The sequence below is a fragment of the Panthera leo genome, chromosome D4, assembly GCF_018350215.1.
Source record: "Panthera leo isolate Ple1 chromosome D4, P.leo_Ple1_pat1.1, whole genome shotgun sequence".
Classification (NCBI taxonomy): domain Eukaryota; kingdom Metazoa; phylum Chordata; class Mammalia; order Carnivora; family Felidae; genus Panthera; species Panthera leo.
The window spans coordinates 8,287,886-8,303,866 of NC_056691.1; the positions used below are offsets into that span (position 1 = coordinate 8,287,886).

Genomic DNA, 15,981 nt, shown 5'->3' on the forward strand with positions numbered 1-15,981 from the left:
GCCCCGGGCTGGTAAGTCCACCGGCCAGTCCTTAAGGAGCAGGTCTCTAAGACATGAGCCCCCTATGGGTTTCCAAATGTTTTAGCTATCTGGGGGGAGGGGGGGCTCACCTCTCAGGTGCAGGTGGTTAAAGTCGGGGTTCCCGATGTGGGGTATGACCCCCTGGCTCCCCAGGGACAAGGGCTGGGTTTCCACTTCCCGCCTGGTGCTCCTCCCTGAGCCAGGGGTGAGGCTCACGGCCAGGCCGTGGCCCAGCCTCTCCTCCCTGCTTCCATGTGGCGTCCCTCTCGGCGGGTGGAGCCGTAGGAGTTGCTCAGCCAGGCTTTGGGGTTTTGTTCCCCCCGACCTGCCGGAAGAAGCTTCCTTAAGGAGCTGGCGTTCCCCTGTGTCTGTGGGAGGGAGGTGAGCTCAGAATCTTCCCAGCTGCCATCTTGGCCCTGAACCCCAGAGACCTTTCGGTCCGGATCACTACAGAATTCCCATGAGCTCGGCCCTTTGCACACCATTCCGTCAACAAATATTTGTGGCATGAATTAAGAAACCGGTAGTAAGGTTATGCCTAATGATCATACGACTTAAGGTTGATATTGTTTCCGCTCTTACGAATGATTCTTAATGATGCACCTTGAACATGGGCATTTATTTTGATTTTCCCATACACATATATTCTCTACACATGTTTCTAGAAGCCAAGTTTGGGGGCTCATACGTTGCAAAAATGTTTCGGAGCACCTTGCAAAACTCTACTGTGGATGCTCAAACCAGTTTCTAATTCCTTTAGTAGCTCTGAATCCAATCGCTAGAAAACAATTAACTGGAAAAAAAAAAAGTTGTAAAAGGGATGCAGGCAGGTGGAGTCTGGAGTCAGAGGACCCAGAGGGGCTCCCACAGATTCAGCCTGGAGGGTCCTTGGCTTCATGCAGGATGGGAATCGAACGTGAGCCATCAGGAGGTGAGAGTAGAGTTTATCGAAAATATATAAAGAGCAACACAGCATCTGGGACACTTGGAAGGGAAAAAGATAGGGTTCTGTCTTTATTCGGGGTCTGGGGTTTTTACTGACAGTTGTGGTGTGGCGGACGTGTCCTCTCAGGCATCCAGGAACCGGTCAGAACAACAAGGTCCAGGTGTCGATCATAAGTCACTTATTCCCTGACCCGGAGTCTCAGTGTCAAGATGTCCAGCACCTGTGGTCTGGAATACGCGTGTGATCGTGGCCTCCCTTCATTCTCACCTGGTCCTTCATTAGATGTTATCTGTTCTGGAGAATTCCTTGTCCCTTACAAGGAGGTTCCACACTATCTGCGTTCTGAGGCACCTGTCGGGTGGGGCAGGGTGCAGGTCCTAGCAAGGATAGAAGCCGGTTAAGAAGCAAAGGAAAAAGCAACAAAAAAAAACAAAACAGCTTTTTCTCTCATGGGGTCCCTTCAGTTCCCCTGTCTCAAAAGCAATTTAATGCTTATTTATTTTTGAGAGAGAGAGAGACAGAGCGTGAGCAGGGGAGGGGCAGAGAGAGGGAGGGAGACGCAGAATCTGAAGCAGGCTCCAGGCTCTGAGCTGGCAGCACAGGGCCCCATGCGGGGCTTGAGCTCTCTAACCGCGAGATCGTGACCTGAGCCGAGGTCGGACGCTTAACCGACTGAGCCACCCAGGTGCCCCTCAAAAGCAATTTATATTTGACCTAGGACCGCTTGTCATTTTACAGGCAGAGAAATGAACACTTGAAAATAGCCTCAATAATCTGGCAAAACGATTACTCAGCAAAATGATAATTGATTATTAGGAACATTCTTGAACAATTGCTGTATTAATTGTATAGGCACTTTGGTATTATGTCCCAAGCAATTATTCTTAAATTAACCGTGGAATATGACTTGGAAATACAATGCTAAGCAGTTACATTACCATATTATCGCAACTCTGTCATTTTAATTGTAGCCCATTAAACATACCTACATATTCTCAGAACAGTTCATTATGTCTGTTAAGGGGACTGTTCCTTAAAGTATGAAAAAAAATGTTTTTAAGTCCTCTGCTGCGAAAGATGACTCATAATCTCACCAAACTGAAAACAACCCGTTTCCTTCAAATGAAAGAAGAAGGAAATTACAGGCTACTCGTATAACGAAAAACCACGCATTAGTCAATTAAAGCAAATACAAGCCACAACACGGTAAACCTCACAAACGCGACATGCGCGAAAGAAGCCAAACGTGGAGGAAAATATGTTACATTTTTTCTGTTTAAGTTCAAAAGCAGGAAGAAGCATATTGTAATATATTGTTTACCTTTGGGGAGGAGAAAACATTTGCAATTGAGAAAAAGCCCAAGGCTTTTGGAGGCTAACAACATTCGCTTTCTTGATCCGTGTAGTGGTTATCTGCACATTTGTTTGAGAGAATTTACAGAGGTGATGAAAACACACACACACACACACACACCCGTTAAAACTAGTCTGGGTCTAGATCAACTGGTGAGCAGAGCATCGTGACTTAAAATCTCAAATCGCCCCAACGGTTTTCTAAACCTCCTGGGAAGCACTTGACTTCTTCTTTAACGATGTCTTAACTTACGCATTCGTATCGAAAGGCACCCCAAATGCAGCTATACTTTTAACCCCATTATTTAATGATGTCTTGAACCAGCAGCAGCCATGAAACGTTCCTGCTTCAGTGCTCACAAGTGAATACTGCCAACCTGATTTCTTCTATCTTATCACTAAAGGATCTATTTGCTGCGGTTGATCTGAGCGAACAAAGCAATCCCAAGAATCTTCTTTTTTAAAACTCTCTGAGTGCCTGGTCAGTTAACAGTAAAGGATACCGCCTGTGACAGGAAATTTTGGAAAGCCTCCCAGATTTACAAGCGGTCCCTATGCGGTGGAAGTGTTTCTCACTGGTCTGGGGGGGTCCAATGGTTTTGCCCTTTGCCCGAATGGCCATGCAGACCATTAGCATCCACAGACAGGTGCTGTGTGTGAGACGAGCAGCCGGGCGAGCTTTAGAATTCAGAGGCCTTGGCGTCATGTCTTGTCTCGACAGCAAACGAAGACCTCAGAGTATGTCCAGGGGAAGCCCTGAAATCAGCAGATGTTTTGGGCAGGAAATCACCCCGTTTGCCCCGCAGAAATAGAATGGCTTACCTGCTGGGTAGGTATGCTCTCACTGCGCGATGCCCTATCCCGGACAGTTAAACTTGGGATGCCGTGTGGCCGTCCTGGGTGATTTGCAGAATTCCAAAGGCCGCACAGCTCAGGACCAGTGAAACAGCGACAGTCACACTCTCGCCTAGAAGCGCTTTGCTCAGCAGTGTCATGCGCATGAAGAGAGCTAGAGAGGGACTCTCCCAGGGCTTGTCCACCCCACTCCTCTAGGTGTCCCTGACCTTGCTGGTTCTCAGTGACGGGGCCCCTGGGGGTGTCCATACTGACTGTCTGCCCTCCCTTTTGATCCCACTGCTCAACTTCTAGCTTTTATTCAACTGTGTATTCTGGCACTAGAACGTTTCTATATATATATAAATTTTTTTTTAATGTGTATTTATTATTGAGAGAGAGAGAGAGAGGCAGAGTATGAGTGGGAAAGGGGCAGAGAGAGAGCAAGACACAGAATCGGAAGCAGGCTCCAGGATCTGAGCTGTCAACACAGAGCCCGATACGGGGCTCAAAACCACGAACCACAAGATCATGACCTCAGCCAAGGTCGGATGCTTAACTGACTGAGCCACCCAGGCGCCCCCATATATGTTTTAGGGGCCCAATTTCTTGATAATACTCTGTAGATATTTCAGTCCTAACATCTGCTTTTACAGGGTGGCTTCTGGGGGAGAATATACCTGTGAGTCATGCTCTGCTGCGAGAACCTAGAATATTCTAGAGCACCACCATCCATCATCTGCTTTTCTGTGGAGTAATGGAGCTCACCTGGGTGTGGTCCAAGGAGGATTCATTAGGAGTTAGGGAAACTGGACCCTTTTTCATAAAATAGCAAAGCAAAATCCAACGGATGTGTATGAAGTAAAAACAGCCCTTCCTCCCAAACGAATTCTCCTTTCAAACGGTAACAGCCATTCAGTTGACTGCTAACCACAGAAGGGGAGCTGGAAATGGAGACTTTAAAAAATACTTTGGGGACAGAGTTGAGTTTCTGGGTCATGTGTGCCCGACGCGAAAACTCCTAGGTCCGAGCGGTGAGTCGATGCTCCTGGCCCCGGCACATCCTCTCTCTCAAATTCAGCACATTCCAAAATTTTCATTCTTTTTAGTTCGGAGCTCGGATTTACCGGGAGCTGAATCCATTACATTATTTTGTCTGTGGCTTCCAGTCCAGTACGTGTCAGGCGCCCTGGCCCCCTGGGCCCTCTGATGTTCTCGCTCAGGACTGAAGGACCCACAGGAGGTGCTGGCAGGGAGGGGCCCCGTCACCATCCTGCCGTCCCGGTGACCCTAGGGCCCTGGCCTGTCCGTGCTCCCTGGGAGCAGCTCAGTCGTGGGCTTACGAGCAGGTTGCTCTTTACATTTGACTTCACAATTCTTGTCTTTGAAGCTAAGAATGGATTTGAAAACACAGATTCAGGGGAACCAACCTCTGTTTTAAAACCTCACCACACGCAAGCAGAAGATAAAAATAGGAAATGTGTGGAAAGCAGGACTCACGGTCCCTTGGACGTGGTTTTACACACCGGACTGATTCGTGCAGCAAAATCCCCGAGGAATCAAAGTGCCGAAGCCGGTAGCTCTCAGGGGAGGGTAGTGGGTCTGGATGGGAAATTTATTCCAGAAGGCACCTGGCAGCTCCTTAGCTCTGGGTGACGAAGCCAGAGCCAAGAGCCCTGGGGAGAAGTGTACGCTCGGTAATTGAATTGAATTGATCAACCTCCGGCACTCCTTCAGAGGCGGGATGTTTCTGCTCTGAAAGGAGCAAACACCGTGAAATCTGGGTGTTCTTCGTGACGGGTGGCCAGTGCCCCTCGGCATGGAAGACGCAGGCGGGCTGGACAGACGGACGCCGCATGCGATGCAGACAATAGAGACCAAGAAGCCTCGGAACCCGGCTGGCCGTGATAGAATGGTCCGAGAGTCTTGTGAAGACGCTGCCCGTGTGTTTCGCGGTGGGTGACATACATTGACTCGTCGAGTGATCCCCAGGCCCCTGTAGGATCGTTGCCATGACTGAGCCCTGTTTTATGGAGATAATAAATATTTGTCGAGTGAAATTGCAAACGCCTGTTCCGTGTAACCGCTGGCCACCTGAGGCCGCACGAGGGCACGCGCCTCGTCGTGTGGGCATTCTGTCAACGGCTCTCCAAGGTCCATCCTCGCACCATGTGCTGCTCTGGTCTGTCTGTGCCCAGGACGGGGGGTGCCGTGGGCAGGCAAACACCCCCGACAGATCTCGCTGGGAGGCTGAGCGCCGTCGGATTATCGTTGCGGAAGAGTGAAGGGTTTGAGTTTCCCAGCGGCCTGCCTGTCTTCCGTCCCGGCCACGCCGTCTGCTAACTATGTGACCAGGAAGGTCACTTTTCTGAAGGGCAGTTTCATCATTTGTAAAATCAAGCTACGAACGGGACCCGCAACACAGTGGTGTGTGAGGATTAAATGAGCTAACACACGAGTTCAAGGCCCCCTCCCCCCCCCCGGGTGAACTCTGTGGGAGGCCGGGCATGGGGGGACACGCTTGTGGGGGGTCTGCAGCCCTCTCCCACTGTCCCCGTGGCAGCTCAGGGGGATAGGCTTGGTCGGTCCTGGCTATAATTACGCTGGAGGGGAATGATTTTTCCCTGGGATTCCAGTCTTGCCTTCTGGACTGCTAGGAAAGCAAATAAGGAACTCTTTTGAAGGGCCTCTCAGGTGCGGCACAGGAACTCATATACTAACTTCTGTCTTTCTTCTCTGTACTTATTTCCCAGATATGTTTTCTTTTAGTAATGCTGCTCCGTCATTCCCCCTATCTTGTTTTTTAAATTTGTTTCTGGAATGCTTGGTAGACTTAACCCATGAAGCCGCCTGGACCTAGAGTTTCCTTTTAAGGAAGATTTTATTTTATTTTTTTATTTTTCTTATTTTTTAAAGTTTATTAACTTATTTTAGAGAGAGAGAGAACGAGAGAGAGAGCACACACGTGGAAGGGGCATAGAGAGGGAGGGAGAGAGAGAATCCCAAGCAGGCTCTGCACCATCAGCGTGGAACCCGATGTGGGGCTCAAACTCATGAACTGTGAGATCATGACCGGGTGCTTAACTGACTGAGCCACCCAGATGCCCTCATTCTTTTGGGGGAGATTTAAAATGACTGGCTCAATTTATTTAATGGTTATGTGATGACTCAGGGTTTTAATTCCTTTGTAAATCGGTTTTGGTAAGTTTTTTGTTTTTGTTTTTTTAAGGAAATTTTCCATTTTGTCTAAGTCTTTCACTCTCTTGGCATAAAGATATTTCGGGACATTTTGATATGTGTGTGTAGTCATTCCTTTCTAAACATTGTTTAGTTTATGATCATTTCCTGATTAACCTATGGACACCTTGGGAGTCTGCGTCACATTTTCCCCAGGTACGAGCTTTTTCTGGTTGTCATGTTGCGATTGCTTTTCCCTTCATTACATTGCTGTCAGTGAATAATTCTGTAGGATTTCCATCTTTCGAGACTTGCGTAGGTTTACTTTGTGACCTGGTACGTAGTCGGTTTCCCCCAGTAGCGTGCATGCCGTCAAAAATGGGTGGTAGTCAGCAATGCACACGGATTTTGCTCAAGTTGGTAGCTGATCGTTTGTGTTTTCAGTATCCGTCCTGGCACGTTTTGTCTGCTGGTTCTGTAAGGGACTCAAGTGAATTTTCATCCCTCCCTCCGATTGTCAATTTCCCCTTACAGTTATTCTATGATTATTTAATGAATTAATTTATAGGCAATGTTGTTCTGAGCGCAACCATTTGCAATTATTTTCTCCGCTTTGGGGACTGGGTCCGTCACGAAGTGACCACGCATCTTCCGTGTGCCATTTTGCTCGGGAATCTTTCTGGTCTGAAATTGATCTAGATGCACCAGTGTTTTGGGGCTTACCCTTTTTTCATCATTTTACCTCCTACTTTTACATATTTTAATGTTTTCGATTTTTTTCTCGTAAATAGATTAAAGTTGGAGTTTTTGGACGCCGCGTTTTTCCTGCCGGCTGGAGCATGGGGACTGTTTACAGTTGGTACAATTGCTGACATCATTAGGTTTCCTCCACCATCTTATTTGACCCTTTATTTGTCCTCCCCATCCTGTGTGTTTTCTCTTGGTTTGTCCCTTCAGTTGGACTGGCTAATTTCTATCATTCCATTTTCCTTTCTGCTGGTTAAGAAAGTTATGTACTCTTTTGCTATTCTTTTATTGGTTCTTGAAAGAAATAGTATGTATTATAGCACATGATATGATATGTAATATACGTTATTTGGTGTTTTAAGTTTACGTATTTATTTTGAGAGAAGAGAGAGAGAAAGCAGGGGAGGGGCAGAGAGAGTGGGGGGAGGGAGGACCCCAAGCAGGGTACGCACTGTCAGCACAGAGCCTGACGTGGGGCTTGATCCCTTGAACCACGAGATCATGACCTGAGTGGAAATCAAGAGACAGACACTTAACCAACTGAGCCACTGAGGCACTTTTATATATTATTATTATTATTATATACATAGAGTCAAGATTTAAAAAGTGTTAATACTTGTACTTGCTTCCTAGATAAAACATGGGCCTTAGGACAATTTAACTCCACTCGTTACCTTCAAAACTATATGTTACAATTGATATATTAGTGTATTGTAATTTTGCTTGTAAAAGAAAACCATGATTCGTAATTATTACTATATCATTCAGGAAATGTTTGTTCAAATTTATCCCTTATATGTACTTTCTTTGTTTTTTCCAAAGTCATAGTTTACCTCTCTCGACGATTCCAGAATCGTTCTCCACCTATACAACATAGTCAACTTCAGAGAAAAACTTCAGAGAAAAACTCTACATATGTTTACTATCAAACACCCAGGTCAAGGGTAGAGAAGCATGAAGCTGATTCCTGGACTATATGTGTCATGGGAGGAACAAAAACCCGTTTCTAACAGGTGGTTTCCTTAGATATAACGAGTATCAAATCTACAGGGTTAGTGTGGTGGGATAAAGAAGAAAATGTTTGCCAGCATGCCTGGCAAGATGGCGGCCAAATGTCAAGTCATGGCCCTCCGCCTGCCATTTGCATGTTATGTGTACTGGGCAAGCTTCTGCCTTCCTATCTTCCTCACCAGTAGTGAGGGCTGTTTCTCACATTTCTTCAGCTGAAAATACTCAGTATGTCAAGGTACCTTATTTTGGCACAGTCTGGACCCCATCACCATCTTTAGAAGCAAGGGGAAAACTGGGCCCTACTCCACCACTGTGGCTTCTAGAAGGCACTCTCCCGATGCTGAGCCTCAAGGGGATCTGCAAGCACAAAAGGTCTACGCAGACCAGGAGAGCTCTGCCCTAGCTGCAGATGAGAGGGACAGGCAGGAGACAGGTCGGTGCCATAATCTGTAGGGAGGAGATGTTAGAATCTTCAGCTCTTTACATAGCGGCCGGTCCTACAGAGCATAACACGGTCATCGAGATGACCGTTCTGGGGCCGGCTGGGTGGCTCAGTCCGTTGGGTGTCTGACTCCAGCTCAGGTCATGAGCTCATGGTTTGTGCGTTCAAGCCCCAAACTGGGCTCTGCGCTGACAGCACAGAGACTGCTTGAGATTCTCTCTCTCCCCCCCTCTCTCTCTCCTTTCCCTGCTCTCTCTCTCTCACAAAAATAAACATTAAAATAATGTTTAAAAAAGATAGCGGTTCCAGACTTGTATAATTGGGGTAACTTTAGGTCTTTTTCTGGGTCCCACATCGGGTGTCTGATCTCATTCCAGGTGTGATGCATAAGAGGGAAAATGGATGCGAACTTGGCCGTGTGTATCAGTGCTTCCCCAGACACAGGGACCTCACAAGTTCCAAATGATACTCATATCAGCAAAAGAGCTGATAAGCCAAAGAGAGACCCCTGCAAACAAGGCCATTCTCCTGGCCGCTGTGGCAGTAAGGCATCACCATGGGAAGAGACCAGCTGGGGAAAGTGATATGGGGAGACAAAGGACCGTTTGATCCTGTGCTCTTATTCCAGAACCACTCCATCTATTTTTTTTTTGGCTGTGGTTTCCAAAGGAACAGCATTTCTGATACAGAGTCAAGGACTAAAGTAGGCACGGAAGCAATGATCGCCATTGTTTCTCAACAAGAGAGAGTGTGGCCATCTTGGGTTCTGGCCTGAACAGAAGCTGTAAAGGCTGTTTTTCACCTGCCTCTTTCATTTAGCAATATAACTTGGCTATTTCTCTCTTGCCCTCTAACATTCTTTTTTAAAACTTCTTTTACAAAATAATGTAAACATTAAAGACTTGTGTGAGGGTTCTCTTAGTTACTGGCCAATATTTTTTAGCAAGCTAGGTGGTGGGTGTTTCAACGTCTGTTTTATTTTAGTATTATTTAAACTTCACTCATATGTAGGAAATGTGTATGTGTACTCTTAGGGTCTTTTTAAAAAAGTTCTATTAACTTTTGAGAGAGAGAAAGTGTAAGCGGGGGAGGGGCAGAGAGAGGGGAAAGAATCCCAAGGAGGCTACACCCTGTCAGCACAGAGCCTGACATGGGGCTCAAACTCACCAACTGTGAGATCATGACCTGAGCCAAAATCAGGAGTCGGACGCTTAACCAACTGAGCCACCCAGGCGCCCCTTTTCTTAGTGTCTTTTAAATTATAAGCGCTAATCCTGTGGACGTTAAGATTTGTCATGGAACCTATTCCCCTGATACTGTCTGGGACACTGTGACTGTCACCCACCTTCAGTCTCCGCTCAGATGTCATCAGAGAAGCCATCTAGTGTTACTGGCATTCCCCATCTCCCTCACCCTGTTTCATTTATCCCATAGTACTTCGTACATCCATATTCTGTATTGTTTGTTTATTGACTACTTCCTCCACTGTAAGCATCAGCGGGTCAAGGAATTTGGACTTGTTCTTTAGAGAGGGTGAAGGAGAGCACACACACGTGAGCAGGGGAGGGGCAGAGGAATAGGGAGAAGGAGACTCTTAAGCAGGTTCCACATCCAGCGCGGAGCCCGACAGGGGGCTCAATCTTAAGACTTTGAGATCGTGACTTGAGTAGAAATCAAAAGTCGGACGCTTGACCGACTGAGCCACCAGGTGCCCAAGTAATTTGGCCTTTCGTAAAGGCCCATATATCACTGCAGAACAGTGAGTGAATGCGTGAACGATCTGAGTAGTCATGAAACCTAGCTGGTCCTAGAGTTAGTAACAATTCAATTTTTTTTTTTTTTTTTTTTTTACCTCTGGTCAATCACTTATGAGGTTATAAACTCATGGTGGACCCTCTCTATTGTACAGGGGACGCTGGCCCTGGCTGTCTGCTTGCTGCCCCCTATACTGGGGGTGGGTGGTAAAAGCGTTTCTGACACGTTCGCCTAAACACGGTGGGAAGATGGTTTCTCTTCAATCCAGTGATTGTGGCAGCATTGCGGGGTTAAAAAGAACCCTGGCTGTGATTTGGTCTCACTCCCTTTCTTCATCATCGTAGAATGATGATGAAACTGAGGTCCCGGTAGACTCAACACTTAGCGGAAAAGATGGAGGAAGTCAGCGAACCAATTGCGGCCACGCTAAGTGCTAAGCTCCCTTTTAGAGACGAGGAAACCCAATTAGTGGTTCCTAATTTCTTTCATGTCATGACGCGCATAGATAATTGTCGTGCCGGGCTCTGTGGGACAGTCCCTAGACAGCAGATAAGAGATGAGGTCGGGATTTGCATTCGGCTGACTGGGAACCGGAGCTCTTCACCGTGGTTGTAACGCCCCAAACCCTTGTTCAGCACCCAGCATGTCCCCAGGTGCTGAGGGGCTTGTAGAAAATAAAGGCATCGCTTCTATTTTACGGCCTTACACGGCTGCTTCTCCCTGACCATGACAGGTGGGAAGAACCCCCTCCAATTTTGTGAGGAGCTTTATGTCCGCTCTCAGAGCATAATCTCCCTTATCCGGGCAAGGCCCCCGGACAGGTTAACATTACCCCCCCAAGGGCTAGTCAGTCTTAAATGCCACCATCAGGCGGGCATCCGGGCTTTTCTGGACTGGAGGTCTGTGTCCTTTGCCCAGTATGGCTGTATGTGGAGATGGGGCCTCTAAGGAAGTCATTCAGGTTAAATGAAGTCCTAAGAGTGGGGCCCTCCTCTGATAGGATTAATGCCCTTGTAAGAAAAGATACAGCTGCAGAGCAGAGGTGCAAGAACATCCGGCTCTGGGTGGGTGGGGGAGGGGCCCAAACAGACCAGATTTGGCCACCTGCTGCTGACCAAATCCAAAGGCGAGGCCGGCCCCGGGAAGACCGGGGACTCACCTGTCAAAGACTGTCTTTCCAGAATGCCGAAGATACTTCCAGGTTTGTATAAGGAGCACGTGGGACAGAGGTGGGCAGGTCGGGTGCAAGCAGGTAGGCAGCAAAGGTCAAATCGATGCTTGCCGTGCAGTCAGTCGGGGCTGGTGTTGCTGGCTCAGGGCAGTCCTCATCGCTTGACAGGTTCCTGTTGGTTCTTCCGCCTGGGGCAGGTGACACTCTGGAGAGAAGAACCCAGCTAAAAAGTTTCAGGTCAAAATGGAGACAGCCAAAGTCTTCTTTCAAAGATACCAAGCGAGCTCCCTTGCTGTCTCTGCCCACGTGCATACACTGAAGAAAAAGCCATGTGAGGACGTGGCCCCAAGGAGGTGGCCATCTCTGAGCCAGGAGGAGAGTCCTCATCAGACATCACATCAGCTGGAACCTTGACCTTGGACTGCTAGCCTCCAGAACTGTGAGAAAATACATTTCCTTTGTCCGCCCAGCCTGTGGCGTTTTAGCACTGCAGCCTGAGCAGCCGAATCTAGCCACCGTTCAGACCGAAGCCTGATTTGGTAGGGCAAACTTCGCCTCTGCCTAGAATAATCGAACTGAAGCTACCACAGAATGTATAATGTTGAACTAGATGCCTGCCTCTCTCAAGTCCGTTTACAACACTGAAGGTAACTTCTCAGTCCGAAACAAAAACACGGTGGCTCTTGTTTTCATCTGGGTCACCAGAGGGCCTGCATGGATGATATTTTCAAGACCAAGGGAGTCTTCTTTGAAAAGCAATCAGATGCCACTTTCCAAAGCACACCTAGACTCCTGCCTACATTATAAACAGCTACAACAACAAAACTCCTCCATCAGAGGGCACCGTAAAAAGAGATTTCAAACTGGAATGGGTAAGCCTAGCTGAGAGAGCGTCTTCTAAAATAGGGTCTGCCCCGGGGCACCCGGGTGGCTCGGTTAGACATCCGACTCTTGATTTGGGGTCAGGTCACGATCTCACGGTTCATGGGTCCAATCCCTGCATCAGGCTCTGCGCTGATGGTGCAAAGCCTGCTTGGGATTCTCCTCTCCCTCTCCCCCGTCCCCTATTCCTCAAAATAAATAAATAAACTTGAAAAGTAAAGTAAAACAAGGTAAGATAGGATCTGTAGGCCATAAGGGAGGAGAAACTTATGCATATCTTTATGGGAGGAACTGTGAACTTTTTGAACTTCGCAGCTGGCCACAAGCCCTCAGCCTGGACTGAAGCCCCCGCCCCCGTCACCAAGGCACTTGGGGTCATCTGGGGTCTTCACTTCAAAAGCCTCTAATCCGGTTCAACAGGCTTCAAGCCAGCCTTTGCATATTGACCCAACCAATCCCAGTGCACCCAGTTTCAGTCTTCAGTGAATTCTTTCTTGGGTGAAAGCACCCGGCCACAGAGAAAGGATGTAACGAGGTAGCTAAATGCAGATGAGGGAGCCCCATGGTGGACCACACATCCGACACTGGGTGAGATGCACACAGTGAAGAAGTCTTTGCTACGATTAGGAACAAAATGACAAAAAGTCCTCAACCTTTATGATATACCACTGAATCCCATATAAATTAAAAAAGCAAATTTAGGGGCGCCTGGGTGGCTCAGTCGGTTAAGCATCCGACTTCGGCTCGGGGCACGATCTCTCGGTTTGTGGGTTCGAGCCCAACATCGAGCCCAACATGTGCTGACAGCTCGGAGCCCGGAGCCTGCTTCGGATTCTGTGTCTCCCCCTCTCCCAGCCCCTCCCCTGCTCCTGCTCTGTCTCTGTCTCTCAAAAATAAATACACGTTAAAAAAAAATGTAAAAAGATAAAAATAAAAGCAAATTTAAACGTCTGTAGCGGTAGAGAGAAAAATATCTAGAGTATGTGCCTCAAAATGTTAACAATAATTGTCCCCGGATGCACGGGCTTGCTGACTTGTACTTGCTTCATTTTACTTGTACGTAGTTTCTGCTTTTTCACAGCACCCGTGGAGTACCTGGGTCACTGTGGGGAGTCAGATAAAAATGTATAAATCTACCTACTTAATCCACCCACCCCCATCCGAGAGAGGAAACACACACAGCGGTGTGAATATTTTGTTCTTGTAGCACCTTCTTCCGGCTGCCTGTGGGCCGCAGGTCATGCTGGGAGCGCCACTCCTCACCTAGTGTGATCCCCTGGCAGGACAGTTCGGCCTCAGGATGAGCCCTAGGTAGGCTGGTGGCCCAGGCTTGCCAAACCTTGAACAAACCATCGAACAAAGCAAATAGTTAGGAATGAATAGAGAAGAGGGGGATTCGGGCTGACGGTGTTATGTGATGCGTCCTTAAAGACACTTTATGGACTGCGTTGGGGGTGCCCTTCTGCGAGCAGTCTGAACCATGAGGTGCAGGACAGGAGATTGGTGGGCCACGTGGAAAGAGAATGGGATTTGGAGCCCAAGATTTCTCGCTTTTGAATGCTGACTTTCTAATGAAAGGGTCTCTATTCTTCCCACCCAAGGGCTCCGGGTTTCTCTCTCCTGTGGCAAATACTCTTTATCAGTTTCTTTCTTCCCCTTCCAGAGAGTTCTGTGTCTATAGTAAACACCTGTCACAGACTTTGCTTTTTCTTCACTCACTACCACATCGTGGAGATTGTTGGGCATCCGTACATCTAGCTTCCTTCCTTAAAAACAGTTATGTTGGGACGCCTGGGTGGCTCAGTCGGTTAAGCATCCAACTTCGGCTCAGGTCGTGATCTCACAGTCTGTGAGTTCGAGCCCGGCGTCGGGCTCTGTGCTGACAGCTCGGAGCCTGGAGCCTGCTTCCGATTCTGGGTCTCCCTCTCTCTCTGCCCCTCCCCCACTCACGCTCTGTCTCTCTCCTCCAAAAATAAATAAACATTAAAAAAAAAAAACCCAGTTATGTTGTACTCCACAGGAAGAATTACCAAATTATGTAATCACCTCGTTCCAGTTGTTTACAGAGAATATCCTTGTCTACACATCTGCACTTGCGTGATTATGAAATGGAGTTGCAGCAAAGGGCATTTGTGTGAGCTCAACTAGTAATGAAAAAACTGCCACAAATTTTGGAAAAGGTGGATTGCCCTGCAGCCACGATAATGAGGAGCCATCGGAACTCATTTTAAACCAAAGGATCGACCTTGTGAACGTGTTTTTACAAGCCAAGCAATCAACCTGGCCTTCTGGAAGCCAGCCAATCAGGGACAAGACTCAGGCCAATAGACTCGCCTCAGTATCCAACCGACAAACCGTCCCATCGACCCATCAAGTGGCCAGGCTAGCACCGCTGAAATCGGGTCTGCTCACACCCGTGAAAAGCCCCAAGCCCCGAACTCCGTGCTTTCCAACACAAACAACAAAAACGACCCAAGGAAGCTCGGCAATCTGCTGTTAGGCAGAGGCAATGTGCTTGTGCATAATTCCCCTTTGTTTATTTTACTACAATCCTCAATAAGTTCAGCTTTGTCTTTTTAACGCAGATAGAGTGACCTGTCTCATCATCCTTTGTTGCTGAAAATACCGTAAAATTATTGGGGCGCCTGGGTGGCTCAGTCGGTTAAGCGTCCGACTTCGGCTCAGGTCACGATCTCGCAGTCTGTGGGTTCGAGCCCCGCGTCGGGCTCTGTGCTGACGGCTCAGAGCCTGGAGCCCGTTTCAGATTCTGTGTCTCCCTCTCTCTCTGACCCTCCCCCATTCATGCTGTGTCTCTCTCTGTCTCAAAAATAAATAAACATTAAAAACAAAAATACTGTAAAGTTACATTTTACATATGTATCTCTAACATTTACATATTTCTTATATGCAGATTATAATCGAACTCCAGAGGGTAGGCTGTACTTAAGGGGTATGGAAGGGATTTCAGAGGAAATTTGTAAAGATTGCTTAGATTTTGACCTTAAAAATCGGGCTTCCTCATGAGCTTTGAGTCTGTAGTCCATTTTTAGAAGTGGAATTGATGAGTAATGAGATAGATAGTTTGATAGATGCTATCCTCCAAAGAAACTTCCCAATGTACCGAACCATCATCAACGAGCAGAATGCTTACCCATCACAACTTTTAAAATCTTTTGTGATTCTACAAAGCGCAAAAAAAGATTCTCTTTAGATTTTTATTTCACATTTTCCAAATCGAACTTGAACATCTGACCTTAAGTCTAAAAAGCATTTGTATTTCCTTTGTTTTTGGTGACTTGGTGGCTTCTAGCTTGTGCACTAAGGGATATTTGCAAATTGAAAAATCAAATTATCCTCAAGGCTAAGGATTTCTCTCCATTGTAGTACTATGCCTAAAAAACTAGGAAAGTAATTATTCATTTATATGTATAATTGGTTTACCAATTAAATGTGCTATCTGGCCACTTCATTTCTGATGTTCAGAGAAACAGGTTCTTACTTGAAGAAAAAACCAGATTGTTTCAAGATACGGAGGAGGAAAAATCCGAATGTACTAAGGTCGAGGTAGTTCTCTGTCCCCATTTGTGTTAAGCCTACACAAGTTAAAGTGGTTTTCTATTTTTAAAGAGCAAGATTGCAGCT

The 15,981-nt window shown here is 47.2% G+C and overlaps 1 pseudogene; it reads right to left on the reverse strand.

The window, feature by feature from the left end:
* Positions 1-8,569: 8,569 nt before the first annotated feature.
* Positions 8,570-9,912, reverse strand: LOC122205517 (annotated as a pseudogene).
* Positions 9,913-15,981: the final 6,069 nt, after the last annotated feature.